The sequence below is a fragment of the Callorhinus ursinus genome, unplaced genomic scaffold (genome assembly GCF_003265705.2).
Source record: "Callorhinus ursinus isolate GAN/ISIS: 27379988/994484 unplaced genomic scaffold, GSC_fseal_2.0 scaffold15, whole genome shotgun sequence".
NCBI lineage: Eukaryota > Metazoa > Chordata > Mammalia > Carnivora > Otariidae > Callorhinus > Callorhinus ursinus.
In genome coordinates, this window is record NW_027397077.1 from 44,184,259 (window position 1) to 44,202,404 (window position 18,146).

General features: G+C 50.1%; 1 protein-coding gene across 4 annotated transcripts in view; it reads left to right on the forward strand.

Annotated features, from left to right (window-relative positions):
* NUP210 (nucleoporin 210) overlaps positions 1 to 18,146 on the forward strand; it is a 107,270-nt gene that overhangs the window by 748 nt on the left and 88,376 nt on the right. The gene's annotated exons all lie outside the window — the stretch shown is intronic.

Below are 18,146 nucleotides of genomic sequence, written 5' to 3' on the forward strand. Positions count from 1 at the left end.
TGGGGGGGACGGCGGGGGGGCCGGGCGCGCCCCCAGCAGGCCCGCGCGCAGCAGGTGCGCCGGCGCGCGCTCCCCGGGCACCCGGGCGGCGGCCAGGCGGTCACGGCCGGCCCGAGCGACTGGCCGCGCCGGACTCGGCGGCGTGCGCGCGGGTTGCCGCCACTGCGCATGGCGCTGCTTGGGCCTCCGCGCCGCTCGGGCTGGAAGGGAGCGGGGCCTGGCCGGCAGCTAACTGTCTGTTTGTGGTTTGTGCGCCAGGAGGGGCTCAAGAGTCGGCCTGACTTGAGGAAGGGCGTCCGAAGCTGTGGAGGGACCCGGGAAGGCCCTACCAGGGAAGCGGGTCTTCAGAACTTCCCCTGGGGGGAGAGGAATGCACTGGAGCTCCTGGGCCCGGGCCGGGGATGGGGGTCCACGTGGTCTTACTTCCCGTTCTTGTCCAGGACTCCGGGGAGCGGGTGGTCAAGGCCCTGCAAAGCCCTAGTCTGGAGACGCAGGTTTCTTGATTTTGTCTAGTGATGGGAGACTCATCCCCGCCGCCGGACTGGTGTGGGAATTGGGTTTGTGGAGAAGCCTGAAAGGCGTATGTGGGAAGAATCATATCCGTTCAGCCTCTTTGGGAGGAACGTAAACCTCTGATGGAAGGTCTTGCGGGGGAAACTCTAGGGACCCATTTTACAGATGAAAAATGAAACGCAAGGAATGGTTGGTGATTCACCCCAGGTTGTGCAGGGTGGGATCAGGCTTTGTGCTCGAACCTCAGGCTTTTTTCGACAACTCCCCTCCTGGCTTCCTGGGGAATTCCGGGATTCTACGTTCATTGTGGGGGGTGGGATCTTGGAAACCCCAGAAACTAATGAAACTAGAGGCCTCTGCTCCCCCTCTTTCGCCCTAGACAGAGAGACCTGGCTAGGCAGGGTGATGTGGTCCAGACCTTCTGTCCAGCGGACTGAGAAGGACCGAGAAGAATGCAGCTTCTACTCTTGCCTGGTGGAGACAGCCCCGGTGTGACTGAGGCCCCACCCACACCTCACAGCCCCACCTTGCTGGAGATGAAAGGAGGCTCTCTGGGCCATGGGCATCCAGGAGACACTTCTGCCTCTCCCTTTCTTTACCTGTTCGATGCCTGGGTCAGTGTTGAAGCTTACCAAGGTGTGATCACTGTTACAGAGAACCAAATGTGTGTTTGTTTTAAGTTTGTTTGCGTATCAGTCTGCGCGTATATGCAAGGATGGTCCCCAGAGCTCAGAGGCACGTTCTTCCTCAATAGTACTTAACCTGTGGCTATTTATTTTCGGAAAGTCAGCCTCCTGAAATAAGGTCATGCTATGTCAGCCATTGTATTTTGTGTTTTAGCGCATCATGCACCTGGAGGGTCTTGTTCCTGGCTTGGTATCCGAGGCTGAGCTTCGGGCTTAAGGTTTTCTGTATCCTTGACTAGGGCCTTGTCTTGTGTGGGAGGATGAGCTGTTAGTCCGTGCTTTCAGGAGATAGGTGCTTGTTCTCTGGTTGAAGTTGTCTGTTCTTCCTGATATATGGGCAAGAAAGAGGAAGCGGGTTATTAAAAACAGCTGACTTCAAATGAAGCCCTTTGGATGACTTTGGATGCTATTTCCTTTGAGATTCTATAACTGTACTTCTTTTTTTCCTGAAGTAACCTTTTTTTTTTTTCCCAAGTACATTTTCTTTTCTGAGAGACTCTGGTGGTTTTTAATTTACTTGTATAGCTTCTTAGGAGGAAGGGAAAAAAAAAACCATTCCTAATCTCTCATGCATCAGAGAAGTGCTAAGTACCTTATAACTTGTTTTGCATCTGATCCATAATTTTTATTGCAAATGTGTGACTGCTTAGCTTAAGTGTCTCCTCAGAGGTGTTTTGCGGTTGTGATTTTCCCCTTCACAGGAAAATCTTCCATCAATCAAGCTTTGAAAATACTTATTTTTAGCAGAGCCGTTCTTACTTGAGTCCTCTGTTGCTTTAGTTTTTGAAGAATCTCCTCTGGAGATTTTAAGAGTTGGCATGCAGACAAGCTATATATCCGTAATTATCTAAACCGGGGAGGAAAATACCCTCTTCATCCAAGAAGTTCATTGTTAAGTCTGAGATGAAGAACAAAAAATAAAAAATCAAAACTCTCCTGGACCTTGGGGGAATTTTTGCTCAATCCTTTGAATTTGGGGCCAGGCTCCAAGTTGACTGAAATCACTGTATGCCTCAGCCAGTGGCTCTAAGTTAACTTTTCCTGTTTCTTGATTTTGTGGCATCAAATAATCGGACAGTTTTCCGGCCCTAGGAGCCATAGAGATCGTGTAGTCTAAACTGCCCACATTGTCCTCTGAGCCTCAGAGAAGGAAGGGCTCTGTGTGATGTCGCATAAATACAGGTGGCCCCCGACTAACGATGGCTCCACTTAGATTTTTCAACTTTACAATGGAAAGTGATACTCATTCAGTGGGAACAGAACCTGGAGCTTTGAATGTGGATCTTTGCCCGGACTGGCGACACGCAGTAGGACACCCTCCCATGACCCTGGGCAGTGGCAGCCGCCGCAGCTCCAGGACAGCCGCGTGATCACAGGGTCAGCCACTGATACCCTTACAACCATCCTGTACTCACTCAACCTTCTGCTTTGCACTTTCAGCACAGTATCCAGTAAGTTACACGATCCACTCAGCACTTTATTATCAAACAGATTTGTGTGAGAGGCTTCTGCCCAACTGCAAGCTAACGTCCCTGTTCCCAGCACGGTTAGTGTAGGCCAGGCTGCCACACTATGATGTTTGGTATGTTTGGTGTATTAAAGGCAATTTCGACTTCTGATATTTTCAACTTCAGATGGGTTTATCGGGGCCTAACCCCGTCATAGGTTGAGGAACATCTGTGGTGAAGTCTCTGAGTTGTGTGGGAGCTCACAGGGATGCCCCCATTCCCACCCCATTCAGGGGCTTGTGGCCTCGGTTGTATTTGCTGGGCACTGATTAAATCCTTCCAGTTGCATTGCTGGTTATGAGTTAAGTTTCTTATTCTTTCTTGCTATTTTGTGTTTTTGAAAGTGTTCCATGAAGTATCTTTCATTAGGTTTTTTTTTTTAAGATTTTATTTTTAAGTAATCAACAGGCTTAAAGTCACGACCCCAAAATCAAGAGTTGCATGCTTCACCAACTGAGCCAGCCAGGTGCCCTAAATCTTTTTTTTTTTTTTTAAGGTATCCTTTTATATACAAAATGACATTATATAGAAAGTTGGGAAAGTAGAGAAAAAGAGAAATATACTGTAATCCTTCAACTGTAACACAGCCAGTCACCACTTGGGCTTCCTTCTAGTCACTGATTTTCCCCCTTGGAGCTCGTACCTGGTGTTTGGGCCACTCGGTACCCTCCTCTGCCAACCACCAGCTCACGTTAAGACTCAAGTATTTTTCTCTGGTGCTTCATTATCTTCCTAAGCTTTAGGTGTCTGAGCACCATTCTGCTTGGTAGCTGTTCCATCATCTGCTCATGCTTTTCCTTGTGGTTGAAGTCCCAGGATGTTCTGGTTTCCCCAGTGGGCTGCCCTGTCTTGGAGAAAGTGAGTGTCTTAGGTTGGTACAGCCTGAGGTGAGGATTTGGTTGTGGGTGCTTTATTTGAGAGGGTGCTCTCCTGGGAGGCAGGACAGGGAAGAGAAAGGAGATGAGAAAAGATGGGGTCCCAGAGAAAGTCAGTGTCACCCTTGGGACCCTGTGGAGTTGAGTTCTACCTCAAGTCCACCTCCTTGAGGTAAGGGGGAGAGCGAGCTTTTGAGCTTTTCTGTCACCCGTGATCAGCCAGCCATCGGTTGCTGCCGGGGGAAGGGGGTGTTGCACAACCTCCGGGGCCTCCGGGTGAGGCAGGCCTCTTGGCAGGGGGTGTCTGACTGGACAAGGTTCTCTGTGTACACCATGAGCTGCCGTGCTGCCCCCTGCTGAGGGGAGGCAGATCGGCCTCGTAAAGGGCATCCCATGGCCCCCACTAAACCGCTGTGCCCAGAATTCTCCCACTTTCCTGTTCTGGAACGTCTCCCCAGGGCACTCTGGAGCTGCCTGGTGTATCTGCCAGGCTTGGTCCTGAAGCAGGGTGCCCTTCTCAGCCACAGGTATGAGGATTTTTGGGGAGGCAAATGGGAGCCCTTCCGGCTGCATGGGTCCCCACACAGTGGAACTTGTCCTTGGTGTGTGTTCTGTCCCACGCACCTCTGCTCCCCTTGGGAATCTGTGGGCATGAAAGAGCTAACAGTCCCTCTGTCCTTGCTGACCTGTAGTGGTGCGAGGTCCAAGGCCAGCAGCACCTCCCGGGGCCTCTCTGCCCGCCCCCCCCATGGAAGGAAGCAGCCGGTCCCCTTGCAGCCTGGGGAACGTGGGAGAGAAAGGGTGAGGGAAAGGGTTTCCTCTGGCTCTTCCAAAACCCCCTCTATACGCTGAGCGAAGCTGGAAAGTCCTCCAGCCCGGGTGCCTTCTGCTGAGCTCCCACTCAGCCTGCAGGACGGAGGCTGGTCACATGTGGGTAGCTGGACAGGTGAGGAGGCAGGAGAACCCAGGGGAAACTGGAGAATCAGGCACTAACATTAAAATAAATTTACAGGGTGAAAGCTTAACCCAAAAAGTGGGTTTCATTCGGCCAGAGGCCACCAGTGCTCACTGTGAAGAATCATCCTGCCCAAACGCCCATGGGGGATGGGGGCGGGGGCAAGCACTGATCAGCAACACAAATTTCACCCATGAGGGCTGGGGGTCCACTTACCAGGTGATGGATATTTGTGACTTAAAACTGATCCAGGCACGTTCCTGGTCCTGGGTCATGGGATAGTGAAGAAGCAGATGGCGGCCTGCTTCCCTGGAGCCTGGAGCTGTTTGGGAGAGTTAAATAACCAACTAAGATGAAAGAAATGGCTGCATTTCTTGTGGCGGTAAGTCTGTGAAGGACATAAAACAGCGTGCCCTCCCTGAAGGTGACCTGGGACCTGAGTGGGTACCAGCCGGAGGGAGCAGCAAGTGCAAAGGCCCTGAGGAGGGGCCACACTGGCTGGCAGAGCACAGAGAAGGCATGTCTGGTGAGGGGAAGGATGAGGTTAGAGAGGTTGGCAGGGGCCGGGCCATGTGGAACCTTGTGGGCTGTGGTTAGGAGACAGGGAGGGGCTTGCCAGGGTCAGGACTTGGGCCGTGGTAGCCTGGGACCAATTGGTTCTCAGGGCCTCGCTCTCTGCTCCGCATCTGCCTCAAGGGCTACCCGTAGTTCTGCCTCCTGCAGGGCTGGTGGGGCCCTGCTCAATTCTCTTCAACGAGCCGCGGAGGGAGGTGCCAGGAAGTGTGTGTTGACTTGAGTTGACCTGGTACTGGCTTGTTTTCTTCTTGCTTGCTCTGCGGTCTGCTCTGCCAGCCCCTCTGGGTGGCTTCCTCCCTGCAGGCCCTGCCTTTGCCGCAGAGGGGCTGGAGCCCACAGGTAGATGGTGGGGGGCTGTGCTTTCCTCTGCCCCCACCCACCCCTGCTCTTAGTACATCTCTCACTTCTCCTTTCTGGACTCTCGCTTTCTGGCCTGACCCTCCCACGTCCTTGGGCTCCTCTGCCCAGCTCCCTGCCTGTGTTCTGAGGAGTGGGGAATGGCTCCCCCAAGGCAGTGGGGCACCAACGCGCCCGACACATGGTGTGTGAGTGGCCCCCGTGTCACATTGGGAATGGGAAAGATTTACCCTTTCAAAATCCACTGTCGGTCCTTTAGAGTTCCTCAAAATAAAAGTTTATTTCTGGTGCCAATATGCTATTTACCTTTCTTGTTTTTTTTTTTTTAATTGTGGTAAGATATTGTAAAATTTAGCATCTTAATCGTCTGTAGGTATACAGTTCAGTGGCATTAAGCACGTTCTCACCGTTGTGCCACCATCACCACCCTTTAACTCCAGGGCTTGTCCGTAATCCTCAACTGAGACTCTCTTCCCATCAGACAGGAACTCCCCCTCTTCCTCCCCACCCCAGCCCCTGGAAACCACCATTCTCTTTCCTGAACACCTTTGAATATTTGCCTGTCTCTTGAGAGCAGGCAGATGGGCCCAGAACTTTGCAGGCAACCGTGTCCCCCTCCCCCCAGAGTCTAGCAACATTGTTTTGATTCATGTTTGTTTTTCTGGTTACCTGAGATGTATGGCAAATGATAGGGGCTGTCCATTTACCCTAGTGATACAAGGTTTCCTTTTAAAGTACTTTTTCTTTAAAGAAGGATCAATGTAAAAGAAAAAAATAAGAAAAAGGTACAAGGCTTACCTGGCTGTGACTGGACCGGGAGGGCAGCATACAGAAGGGGGCCTGGAGGTGGGGACAGGTGGGCAGACGAGCAGGTGTCCCGCCGGCTGCCCCATGGGCCAGAGATGCACATCCAGAGGCTTCACCTATTGCAGAGGGGTGTGTGACAGTGGGAACCAAAATAGAATCAGTTGTGTTTTTTGTTTTTGCCAATCCCTTTGTATTATTTCCCCACTTAATCCTAAAAACAAAACAAAACCCTTTTTGGTAAGAATGACTACTCACTGCACAAAAGGGGAGCCAGGGATCAGGAGCCGGTGATTGGAAGAGCCACATTCAAAACCAGGTCGCTGACCCCAGAGCGAGCTTGATTCTGGGGTGCACGCGGAAACATGCCAGCACTTCTCAGCTGGTGGTTGGTTTCATAAAACCCATGACACTTTTCAAAAGCAGTATGAAAGATATAGGTGGGGTAGTGATTCAGGACAGTGATTCTGCCAAAATCTGGGAGCCCAGGCCCTCCCCATGGGCAGCCCCAGGTAGGGGCCAGAGGCCTCTGGCCCTGTTTTGAATAGTTGTGCATTCAGCACAAGGGAGTAGGGCAGTGTCTGGACCAGGGGTCTAGGACCAGGCTGGACTGAGCCGTTTTTCTAGGAATATGACCTTGGGCTGGTGACTTAATATCCATGTGGAGGTCTCCCGAGGTATCAGATGGTTTTTTGTTTTAGTTTATTTTGAAGTAGGCTCCACACCCAACGTGGAGCCCCAGCGCGGGACCCTGAGAACTCACAACCCTGAGATGAAGACCTGAGCTGAGATCAAGGGTCCGACACTCAACTGACTGAGCCACTACCCAGGCGCCCCTCAAATGGGGGTTTTAATAGGATATTCGGAGCAAATGAAACATTTGGGGTCCATTTTGCTCTGTGCCTGACAGAATAAGCACCTAATAAATACAAGGGGTTTTTGGTCTGTTTTTTGCTTTAAAAAAAAATACCAGTAGTCTGAATGAAATCAAGCAGTAAGCCTTAAAGAATCCAGTCAGGGGTGTTTCTTTTGTCTAGACTCTTCTGACTATACGCAACAGGAAACTCTAACCAAAATAGTTTAAATAAAACAAAGGAATGTTGCGTTGGCTCCCGGAACTGGAAGCCCCGGTGGAATTTGTTTCCCGCTTCTGTCCTGCAGGGGTTTACGCGATTGTCAACAGGACCTGGATTCTTGGTCCTTGTGTCTCGGCTTTGGCCAGGTGCTCTGCTGGGGTAGCAAGGTCACAGGTCCAGCCATACAGACCCCAGCCTCAAGTATAGTGGGGCATAGGCTACATACAGCAGCCATTCTGGCTGACTCACCTGGGCACGTGCCTGGGTCTGAACCCCTCTCCTGTCAGGTGAGCACAGAGCCGATTGGCCAGACTGCAGCCACCTGCCTCCTAGTGTGCGGAGGAGTGTGAGCGCTCTGGAGCCTTATGGTCTGCAAGCGGAGGAGAGGCAGCGCCCACGGAACAGCTGGGTGCCATTACTGAAAGAGGCGGATGGAGGCTGGGCAGCCAAAATCCAGCACAGGTCCCCCTATGGGAATGACATCCTCCTTGCCTCCTGTTCCATTTAGGACATTTGGTGAAATTAAGTTTATAATTAAAAACCTTCTCCTAAAGAAAATTCCAAGCCCAGATGGCCTGTCTGTAAATCCTATGAAAAATTTAAGGAAGGAGTAGTACAAGTTTTTTTTATAAACTCTTTCAGGAAAGAGACAGAGTGGTTAATTCCTAGGTCATTTTTATGAGGCCTACGTTCCACTGATTGCAAACCAGACAAAAACATTATAAGAAAAAGAAACCCACAGGCCAAAAGCACAAAATTCTTTCACAAAATAATAAGAAATCAAATCCAGAAAAATATTAAAACGGGTGATGAGTCATCATGACCCACTGGGGTAAATCCCAGGAATGCAAGGTTGGTTTAACATTAACAAGCAGTGTAATTCACCACATCCATAGAATTAAAAGCCATATAATTAATTGTCTCCATAGGTGCAGAGCATTCAGTGCCCATTCATGATAAAAATCTGTAGCAACCTAGGAATAGAAGAGAATCTATAACCCGATAAAGGGCATCTACAGGAACACGTACCAGAGTGTTGTGCTAGGGGCAGTGGAGGCAAGAAATGAACAAGCCACAGGCTCTGTCCTCACACTGTCTCTGAGGGAAGTTGGACAAGGAAGAGGGTCATTGCTGAGCCATTGCCTTGAGCCATTTGGGCTTGCTGATCCTTTGCCTTCAATGCTCTTCTCCCAGATATTCGAAGAGCCAACATCTGCCTCTCCTTCAGAGACATCTGAGGCTGTGTTCATATGTCACCCCCTTTGTTAGGCTTCCTCTGACCATCCTGCCTTTCCCATCCCTGCTTCATGTCTGTCCATAGCCCTATTGTGTAAGATCCTATATTCACTTACTCGTTTTGTTTATTCTTGTTTCCCACTGAGATGTAAGCTCCACGAAGGTGGGGATTAATGCATATTTTATACTTTGGTGTATCCCCGGTGCTTAGACCAGTACCTGGAATATGGCATTTGACCCAGTAAATATGGATTCGATGAATGAAAGAATGAATGACCCCAAGGAGGACCACTGGGGCTGTGGGGGCCGCGAGGAGATGGGGGAGGAGGCTTGGGGAGGGGTCCATGGAAGAGTTGCCATTTATGGTGAGCCGTGAAGGCCGTGCAGCGGGAGAGCTTGGAGAAGGGTGTGTGAAGTGGCCGGAACAGCAGCAGCAAAGGGATGGAGGTGCCAGAGCTGGGAGCAAGGGGGAGGGGGCAGGGGGAGGGGCGGGCTTCTGAGCAGAGGTTAGACTCCCAAGTCCGGTGGCTTGGGATCTTGCCGGCGTTGCGGCCTTGGGTCAGCAGCCCTGTCCTGGGCCTGAATCTTTGCTTGTGGTTCTGAGGATATCTGCTGTTGGGTTGGGGACCCATGCTGAAGCTGCCGTGGGTGCCCTGACAACAGGGACTGGGGTCAGGCTTCGCTCAGAGAAGGGGACGGGCAGGCTGAGGCATAAATGATCACGATATAGAAGGACCTGCATTGTCCGCCTGCCTGCCTGTCTGCCTTCATTTATTTTTTAAGATTTCATTTTTAAGTGATCTCTACACCCAACATGCGGCTCAAACTCACAACCCCGAGATCAAGAGCCGTACACTCCACCAACTGAGCCAGCCAGGTGCCCCTGTCTAACTTTCTTTAAAAAGCAAAGTTCTTGTGGTCTGAACTGCACCAAACACCCCTCATTTGGGAACCTCCTTCTATTTCCTGAACTTGGGAGCTTACTATGTACAAGGCCCATGATGAGAGCTTTATATTTTCTGTCCCATCTAATCCACCCCAATCCTTTGTGGCAGGAATGGTTCTTATTCCATTGTGTAGATGAAGAAACAGAGGCCCAGAGAGGCTAAATCATTGGCTTAAGGTCACACAGCAGGTGAGTGGCAGCACCCCACTATCTTAGGACTTCCCCTTGCAGCAAGCAGACAGCCACAGATGAGAGAACAGAGTGAGGCGTGTCACCATCACTAAGTGCTGCTTACCAGACTGCACCAGGGGCCCAAGGAAGCCCTTGGAACCTGTCCTATGGGTGGGGGCGGGGGGTGCTGGTATGTGGGAGGGTGGGCAGACCTGCTGACGGCTAGCTGAGATGTACAGAGGAGCCACGTATGTGCAAGCTGCCACACCACGAATTCTTTCTGCAGAGTGGCAGTTAATTTAAACTAGGGAGCGGGGGGCAGAGGAAGGCTCTTTGGCAGAAAAGCTGTACCAGCCAGGACCTGTTTCTTTGGTGGAACATGATGCTTGTATGCAAATGAATTGGGTTGTGGTAGCAGGGCCCTGGCTTCCGTGGGTGCAGGTGACACTGGGCATCTCAGCTGTCAGGCATAGTTACTACTTGTCTGTCTCCGAGCCCTGTCCCCTCCCCCCGGTCCTTCCTGAGGATCCCATGTGCCATTGCCTGGGTTGTGTTCAGCTGCTTGCTAGCTTTGTGTCACACGGTGCACGGTTCACCCTTTCCTCTGTCCCAACCAGAGAGGGGACCTCCCTGGTGTTCAGAGCTGCTGATACTGCTGTGTAAGGCTATGCTGTCCTTGTGTTTCTGGAAACCTTGGAAAATGGCAGTGGATACAGTAGCACCAGAGAGAAGGTTGGCCGGGGGGTGAGGCTCCGTCCCTCACTCTCCCTGCGCCCACAGTCCCCCCACTGCCAAACTGCAGACACTTCCTGCCAGTGTCAGGCGTGGGCCTTTTTTTATGTAGGGCCCATGTTGGAATTTACTATTTCCTACAAAATGGCTCACCTTTTTGGATATTGGCGCTGTCATCAGTATTAACATTTATGAGCACACAAGTTTGCTATGTTTGTTTTTCCTAAAACACTTTTAAAATGAAAGAATAATAATCGAAATACATAAAGAGCCCATTAAAAATAGTTCATCTGTATATCCTGTCTGGTGTTGTGTGTGTCATACCCTGGGGAACACATCATGAAGTGGGAGAAATACCTGACTTGTTGCTGTGATCCCTGGCCCTGCCACTTACAGCTGTGCGGCTTTGGGGATATTGCCAGACCTCTCTGAGCCTCAGTTTCATTTTCCCAGATAGGCCTGCTGGAGGGTAAGTAATCTGACGGTTATAAGTATTCAGCTCTAGGTTTAACACATGGTGGACAATTCCCTTTGTTATCTTCTACCCTCTCTCTGTATTAGTAAGGATTCTCTAGAGAAACAGGACCGATAGCATATAATTTTATTATATATAAAGAGATTTAGTATAAGGAATTGGCCCATGTGAATATGGAGGCCCAGAAGGCCCAAGATCTGCAGGGTGAGTTGGCAAGCTAGAGATCCTGGAGAGCCATTCAAAAGGCTGGCAGGCTGCAGACCCAGGAAAAACTGGTGTTTCAGTTTGAGTCTGAAGGCAGGAATAAGCCAGTGTTCCAATTCAAAGGCAGTCAGGCAAGAGAAATTCTTTCTTACTTGGGGGAGGGTCAGCCCTTTTGGGCTATTCAGGCCTTCAACTGATTGGGTGAGGCCCACCGACATTAGGACAATCTGCTTTACTCAGTCTATAGGTTTAAATGTGAATCTCATCCAAAAATACCCTTGTAGAAACACCCAGAATAATGTTTGCCCAAGTAACCTCTTGGCCTAGTCAAGCTGACACATGAGATTAATTATCATACTCCCCCAGCACACTTAATATATTTTATTTTATTTTTTTTTATTTGAGAGAGAGAGAGAACAAGCAGGGGAAGGGAGAGGGAGAAGCACACTCCCCACTAAGCAGGGAGCCCAACACAGGGCTCGATCCCAGGATCCCAGGATCATGACCTGAGCTGAAGGCAAATGCTTAACCGACTGAGCCACCCAGGTGCCCATATAAATATATGTATATATATATATATATATACACATATATATATATTTTAAAGTTTTATTTACTTAAGTAATCTCTACACCCAACATGGGGCTTGAACTCACGACCCTGAGATCAAGAGTCACGTGCTCTTCCAACTGACCAGCCAAGTGCCCCATACTTTTTATTTTAATCAAAAAATGGTCCCCGGAGATCTCAGCACTAGCCAGATATGAGGTGCTCCTGCCCATCATCCCTCTCTTTATCTCCTCTGGTGCTCCCTGTCTCTGCCTGGCTCAATGTGATTAACAACTGTTTCAAGAATTACCCGTCCTCCCTCTCTGTAGAAGGTGATTCATCTGTTGCCAGATCCTGGAAGCAGTAACATTCCAGGATTGCCTATGTGTGGCCAGCCCTTCTATGCACAGCCCCGAGAGGAGCCAGCCTGACTCTCCAGGACCACGTATCTGTAGGGTGTTCTGAGCCCACCTGGAGAGCCGTGGGATGCAGAGGCCACACTTCTGTGTAGCCCGGAGGGGACTTGAATAGCAGAAAACACCAAATTTGGCCTTGGATCATGTATGTCCTGGCCCCGGCTCTCGGCATGGCCTATAACCAGTCCCCTCTTCTCTCTCAGCCTCAGTTTACTTTCCTGAACAATGAGGGCACAGCAGTAGTTCTCTTAAGTTATGTCCACTGTTAGGGGGAAATGTTTGCATTTAGAAGTTGAAATAGTACAGAGGAGAACAAAGAATAATGAATACCTGTACTCCTACCATCAGAATTCGCCATTGTCAACAATTTCTGTCCTTGTTTCTAGTCTGCTGCCGCCACCCGGTGTTTTTACCCCCCACCCGTGGCAGTCTGGAGTTGGAGTTGGAGTCCCGAGGGTACCTGCCCAGCAAGTTCCTGACAAACACTTCCCAATGTGCTTTTTCATTCGTAATTGCACTCCAACCTCACCATGACAGGGGCACATAATCGCTGCATTCTGTGGTTCTTTTGTGCCTCTTAAAAGTATGGCCGAAGTAGGCAGGCCTCAGGATGTGCCAGAAAGATCAGATAACTGAAAAGAGAGAGCCCTAGGGCGCCTGGGTGGCTCAGTCGTTAAGCGTCTGCCTTCGGCTCAGGTCATGATCCCAGGGTCCTGGGATCGAGCCCCGCATCGGGCTCCCTGCTCAGCGGGAAGCCTGCTTCTCCCTCTCCCACTCCCCTGCTTGTGTTCCCTCTCTCGCTGTGTCTCTCTCTGTCAAATAAATAAAATATTAAAAAAAAAAGAAAAGAGAGAGCCCTTCTGTTGGTAACAGAAACACCACCCAAGGCTGTTGTAAACCGTCCTGTCGGGGCCTGGCATGAGCCCTTCCAGCTTCAGATGCAGCATCCTGGAGCCAGAGAGAATTCGGGGGAGACATTGGTGGGAGGGGGATGTGGCACGGTCTGCCCAAATCCTGAGCGCCCGCCACACCTGCCGACATTTCTCGGCACTTTAGCATTTCTCATGAGGTGCTATCTGGCCCGCCCAGCCGCCCGGTGATGAGGGAGTGTGGCTCCCGTTGCCCCAGCTTAGCCGAGGTGAGCAGGTGCAGGGACTGGAGGCTGCCTCCCCTGCATGGGATCCCACTGTCTCCTGGCTGGGCCCCGGGGACAGCCTGCTCACCACAGGCCCCAGGATGCAGTGGGTGCCCCCTTCCAGGCAGCTGCTTTGTCTTATCTGGAGGCTGCACCTAGCGCCCTTGTATCAGCCCTAAGTGTGAAGAGGGAGGGAACTTTCCCAAGAGGTGCCCAGCGCCCGCCAGCTCCCAGGCCGGTCCTTGGCAGGGATTAGAAGATATCCCCAGGACAAGTGGTGAATTGGGAGCAGTGTTTGCCTGCCTGGCTGTCCATCTGCAGACCGGTCCTCTGCCTTCACCACTCTCCTCATGTGGTGATGAGTGCCCACGGGGCAGCTGGGCCGTGTGTCGAGGTGATGGCATCTGGGATATGTTGGGTTACATCCTTAGTTAAATTAATTCACCTATTTATTTTTTTTAATTTTTATTTTTAAATGTGTTTATTAGCGATCAAACACAAGCGGTGGGGAGGGGCAGAGGGAGAAGCAGACTCCCCACTGAGCAGGGAGCCCGACGCCAGATGTGGGGCTCAATCCCAGGACCCCGGGATCATGACCTGAGCCAAAGGCAGATGCTTAGCCAACTGAGCCACCCAGGTGCCCCTCACCTATTACTTTAATATGGCTTTTTAATAGGAACTTAAAATAATAGGGATGAATTGGTGGAGCACAGGATTTTTAGGGCAGCGAAGCTGCTCAGTGTGAGGTCATGGATGGTGGGTACACATCCTCATACAGACCATACAACCCCGAGAATGAACCCCCACGTAAACTGGAGGCTCTGGGAGGTAGTGATGTGTCAGTGTGGGTTCCCCAGTTGTCACGAATATGCCCTCCTGTGAGGCAGAGTGTGTGTGTTTGGGGGGTGGGTAGAGAGTATGGGAACTCACCGTACTTAGCACTCAATTTTGTGTGAACCTAAAACTGCTCTAAACAATAGTCTATTAAATTGATTTCACCTGTTACTTTTGTTAACAAGGCAATTAAAAACTACTAAAGGTGATCTGCCATATTTCTTTTGGACAGGGCTGCTTTAAGGCCCACACCTGGACTTAACCTGGCCTGGAGTGAGAGGTGTGGTGTCTCCAGCCAGGCCCTGAGCCTGGAGGGGCCTCTCAGTGGGGTGGGGGGCTGCGGCAGAGGGACTCTCCGGCCTCTCCGGCTTAACCGGGGCCAGCTCCGTTCTTCTCTCACATTAACTCGCTGCTGTGAGGCAGCGGGAGGAGAGGTGGCTGCCCCTATTTGATTCTTGAGGAGACTGACATTCAGAGACTAGGGAGGTATTTTCAGCCCAGACCAGGAGCCCCGATGTCTGGCCATCAGGGGCCATTGAACGAGACAAAGACCACGTTGTTTCTCAAACGGGGAAGTGGGAAATAGATTTTTTAGAGCAGTTTTAGCCTCACAGAAACTGAGCCGAAATTACAGAGATTTCCCATAGTGTCCCCTTGCCACATTCCCCACTGTCAACATTTGTTGCAATCAGTGAACCAAATCCACACATCATTGTCACCCATAGCTTACATCATGGCTCATACTTGGTATCATACATTCTGTGGGTTTGGACAAACATATAACGACTTGCATCACCATCATAATATCATACAGAATAGTTTCATGCCCTAAAAATCCTTTGTGCTTTCCCTGTGTATCCATTCCCCCTTGTCATTTTTTTTTAATTTTAAATTGTGGAATAATTTTAGATTTACAGAAAAGGTGCAAAGATAATACAGAGATTTCCTTATACCCTTTACCCAGCTTCCCCTAAAGTTCACGTGTTACACAACCAGGAACGTTGGTCAAAATGAAGACAACACTGGTGAATAGTCACCAACCTCTAGACTTTATGGCCGTTTTCCCATGGAGTTTCTTTTTCTGCTCCTGGATCCTGTCCGGGATCCCACATTGCCTTTCTTTGTCCTGTCTCCTTAGTCTCTTATGCTCTGTGTGAGTTTTCTAATTTTCTTGTTTCCAGACTCAGTTGTGTGTGTGTATACGTGTGTGTGTGTGGTTGAACAGGATTTGAAAACTATCTTAGAGGGCGCCTGGGTGGCTCAGTCGTTAAGCGTCTGCCTTCAGCTCAGGTCATGATCCCAGGGTCCTGGGATCGAGTTCTGCATCGGGCTCCTAGCTCAGTGGGGAGCCTGCTTCTCCATCTGCCCATCCCCCCCCCTGGCTTGTGCTCTCTCTTTCATGCTTTCTCAAATAAATAAAATCTAAAAAAAAAAGAAAAGGAAAAGAGAAAACTGTCTTAGAGTCGCAGAGCTGCTAGCAGCTAAACGGAGTGCGTTTCCAGCATGCTGCAAGGCTCATTGCCACGGGCACCTCCTCTCACCTCCTTATCTGGGGGTGTGTTCCTGCCCACTTTGTCGTCCTTCCCTTGTCACTGCCAGGCTCTTTCCTCAGAAGAAATCCCTCTATGGGGAGACCACAGTACATTTCCTCAGGGGCTTGGGGTTCCTTCCTTGACAGTGGGTGAGCTTTGTGTTCTGAGTCCTTTCAGTGGAGGTGTTGATCCGTGTCCGGGCGCGCCGCCAGCTGCTCAGCGTGGGTCTGTGATGTGTGTGCCACGCCACACTGGCACCCTTAGGTGTGTGTGGCTGTGCTGCTGTGCCTACCTGGCCCCGGGAGAGACGCTCGGTGACAAGCCAGAAGACTTGGAGATGTCTTTTTGGCTGTGTTTCACACCATTGCTTTTTACACCAGGCATTTTTTTTTTTTACAAGCTTCTTTCTGAATATTCCAGATCGATGGTGTTCCAGTGAGTTTAAGCAAAGGTCTGGGGAGGAAGCAAAGACGGGTAGTGCCTGCTGTGTTCAGGGCACTGTGCTGAGTGCAGCCCCTAGGAGTGAGTGTTGGACCCTCTGCACAGGGGACACCCCTTCTCTGGGTCCTGGATTACACTGTAAGCGCCCTGAGGGCAACACCTGGTTTTCTCCTCTGTAGAGTGTGGAGCGGATTAGGTTGTGCTTCTGCTTAAGAACCCCCAGTGGCTTGTCATTGCTCTCAGAATAATCTAAACTCTTTGCTTGTGGCCTCCAGTGCCTCCCTGACCTCAGCTCCTGCCATCTCCTTTAAGGACTTTTTTTTCCAGTTTTGTTGAGCTATAATTGACGTATTAGTTTAAGGTGTACAACATAATGAGTTGATACATGTGTATATTACAAAATGATCACAGTAAGTCTGTTACCATCCATCACTATACATAGTTACAGTTCTTTTCTTATGTTGACAACTTTTAAGATCTATTTCCTTAGCAAAGTTCAAATATGCAGCACAGTATTGTTAACTGTAGTAACCATGCTGCACCTTACATCACCAGGATTTATTTCGTTTATAGCCAGAAGTTTGTACTTTTTGATCCCCTTTGCCCATTTCCTCCATCTCCCACCTCTGGCCGCCACCAGTCTCTTCTCTGTTTCTATGAGTTTGGTTGCTGTTAGACTCCACATGTAAGTGAGATCATACAGTATTTGTCTTTCTCCTTCTGATTTATTTCACTTAGCATAACACCCTGAAGGTCCATCCATGTTGTCACAAATGGCAGGATTTCCTTCTTTTTTATGGCTGAGTGATATTCCGGTGTGTGTGTGTGTGTGTGTGTGTGTGTGTGTTACACGTTTTCTTTATGCATTTGACCATCGACAGACACTCAGGTTGTTTCCATGTCTTTTGTGTGTCTACTGTGAATAATGCTGCAGTAAACATGGGGGTGCAGATATCTTTTCAAGTTAGTGATTTCATTTGCTTTGGATATATTCCCAGAAGTGAAATTGATGAATCATATGGTAGTTCTATTTTTAATTTTTTTGAGGGAACCTCCATACTGTTTTCCACAGTGTCTGCACCAATTTTGCATTCCCACCAACAGTGCGTGAGGGTTCCCTTTTCCCCATATCCTTGCCAACACTTATCTCTTATCTTTTTGATAATAGCCACTAACAGGTGTGAGATGTGGTTTTGAGTTACATTTCCCTGATGATTAGACTCCAAATTTTGAAAAATTCTCAAGAAAAGCCATCAGCAGCTTGGAGTGGTGGTTAAGAGCACAGGCTTTGGTCAGTGCCTCCCAACTCCTTGACCTCGGCCCCTGTCCATCTCCTCGACCTGAGTCCCAGGCCTCAGATTGCACTATCCCTCATGTTCTCGGAGTACTGCTGGCTGCTCCCACCTCAGGGCCTTACCCAAAACACCAGATCTTTGTATGGTAGGCACTGCGACGTCTCCCCCAGCAGCTCCCCGGAGCACCCTGTCTGCAGAGAACTCTAACGGCACATGCTCACTCAGCACTCTCTGCGTAGTATCCGCTCTGCTCATTCCCACTCATTCCCATCCCCTCTCGACCCTGAAACTGTCGTCAGCCTATGCCGTAGGTGAGAAACCACGGCACTGACCTTGGCTCACGCCCCCAGTCGTGCCTTCCCTTCATCCTGTTGTTGTCAAGTGCTGTCTCTCCATGGGAAGGCTTCTCATAGATTTTACTGGTCTATTTATGTATTATCTGCCTTTCTCCCCATCCTTACCTTAATGTCAGCTCCGGGCCCACCAGGACTTTACGATTGTTATCTTTACAGTCGGTGATTTCCAGGTTTGCCTGCTATGTGCCAGCCAGGCCTGGCCCAGAGGTCAGCAGAGATCCATGGCAGTTCCTCTGAACCAGACACCGGAGGCAGTTTTCCCACTGAGAGAGAATTATTCCTAGTTCCACAGACTAGTCTTGTAAGGCGACCATCTACTGAACGTGGAGGTTATTCCCATGTATTTCGTCTCCTGGCTAATTTGCTCAGTGGGAGTGTGCGTGTGGAGGTCCCATGCACTCAGGGGGTCACGCTCTTATGAGAGGGGTGTCAGCCAAGCCCTATTTCTCCCCGGGTGGGAAGATCCTGGACACT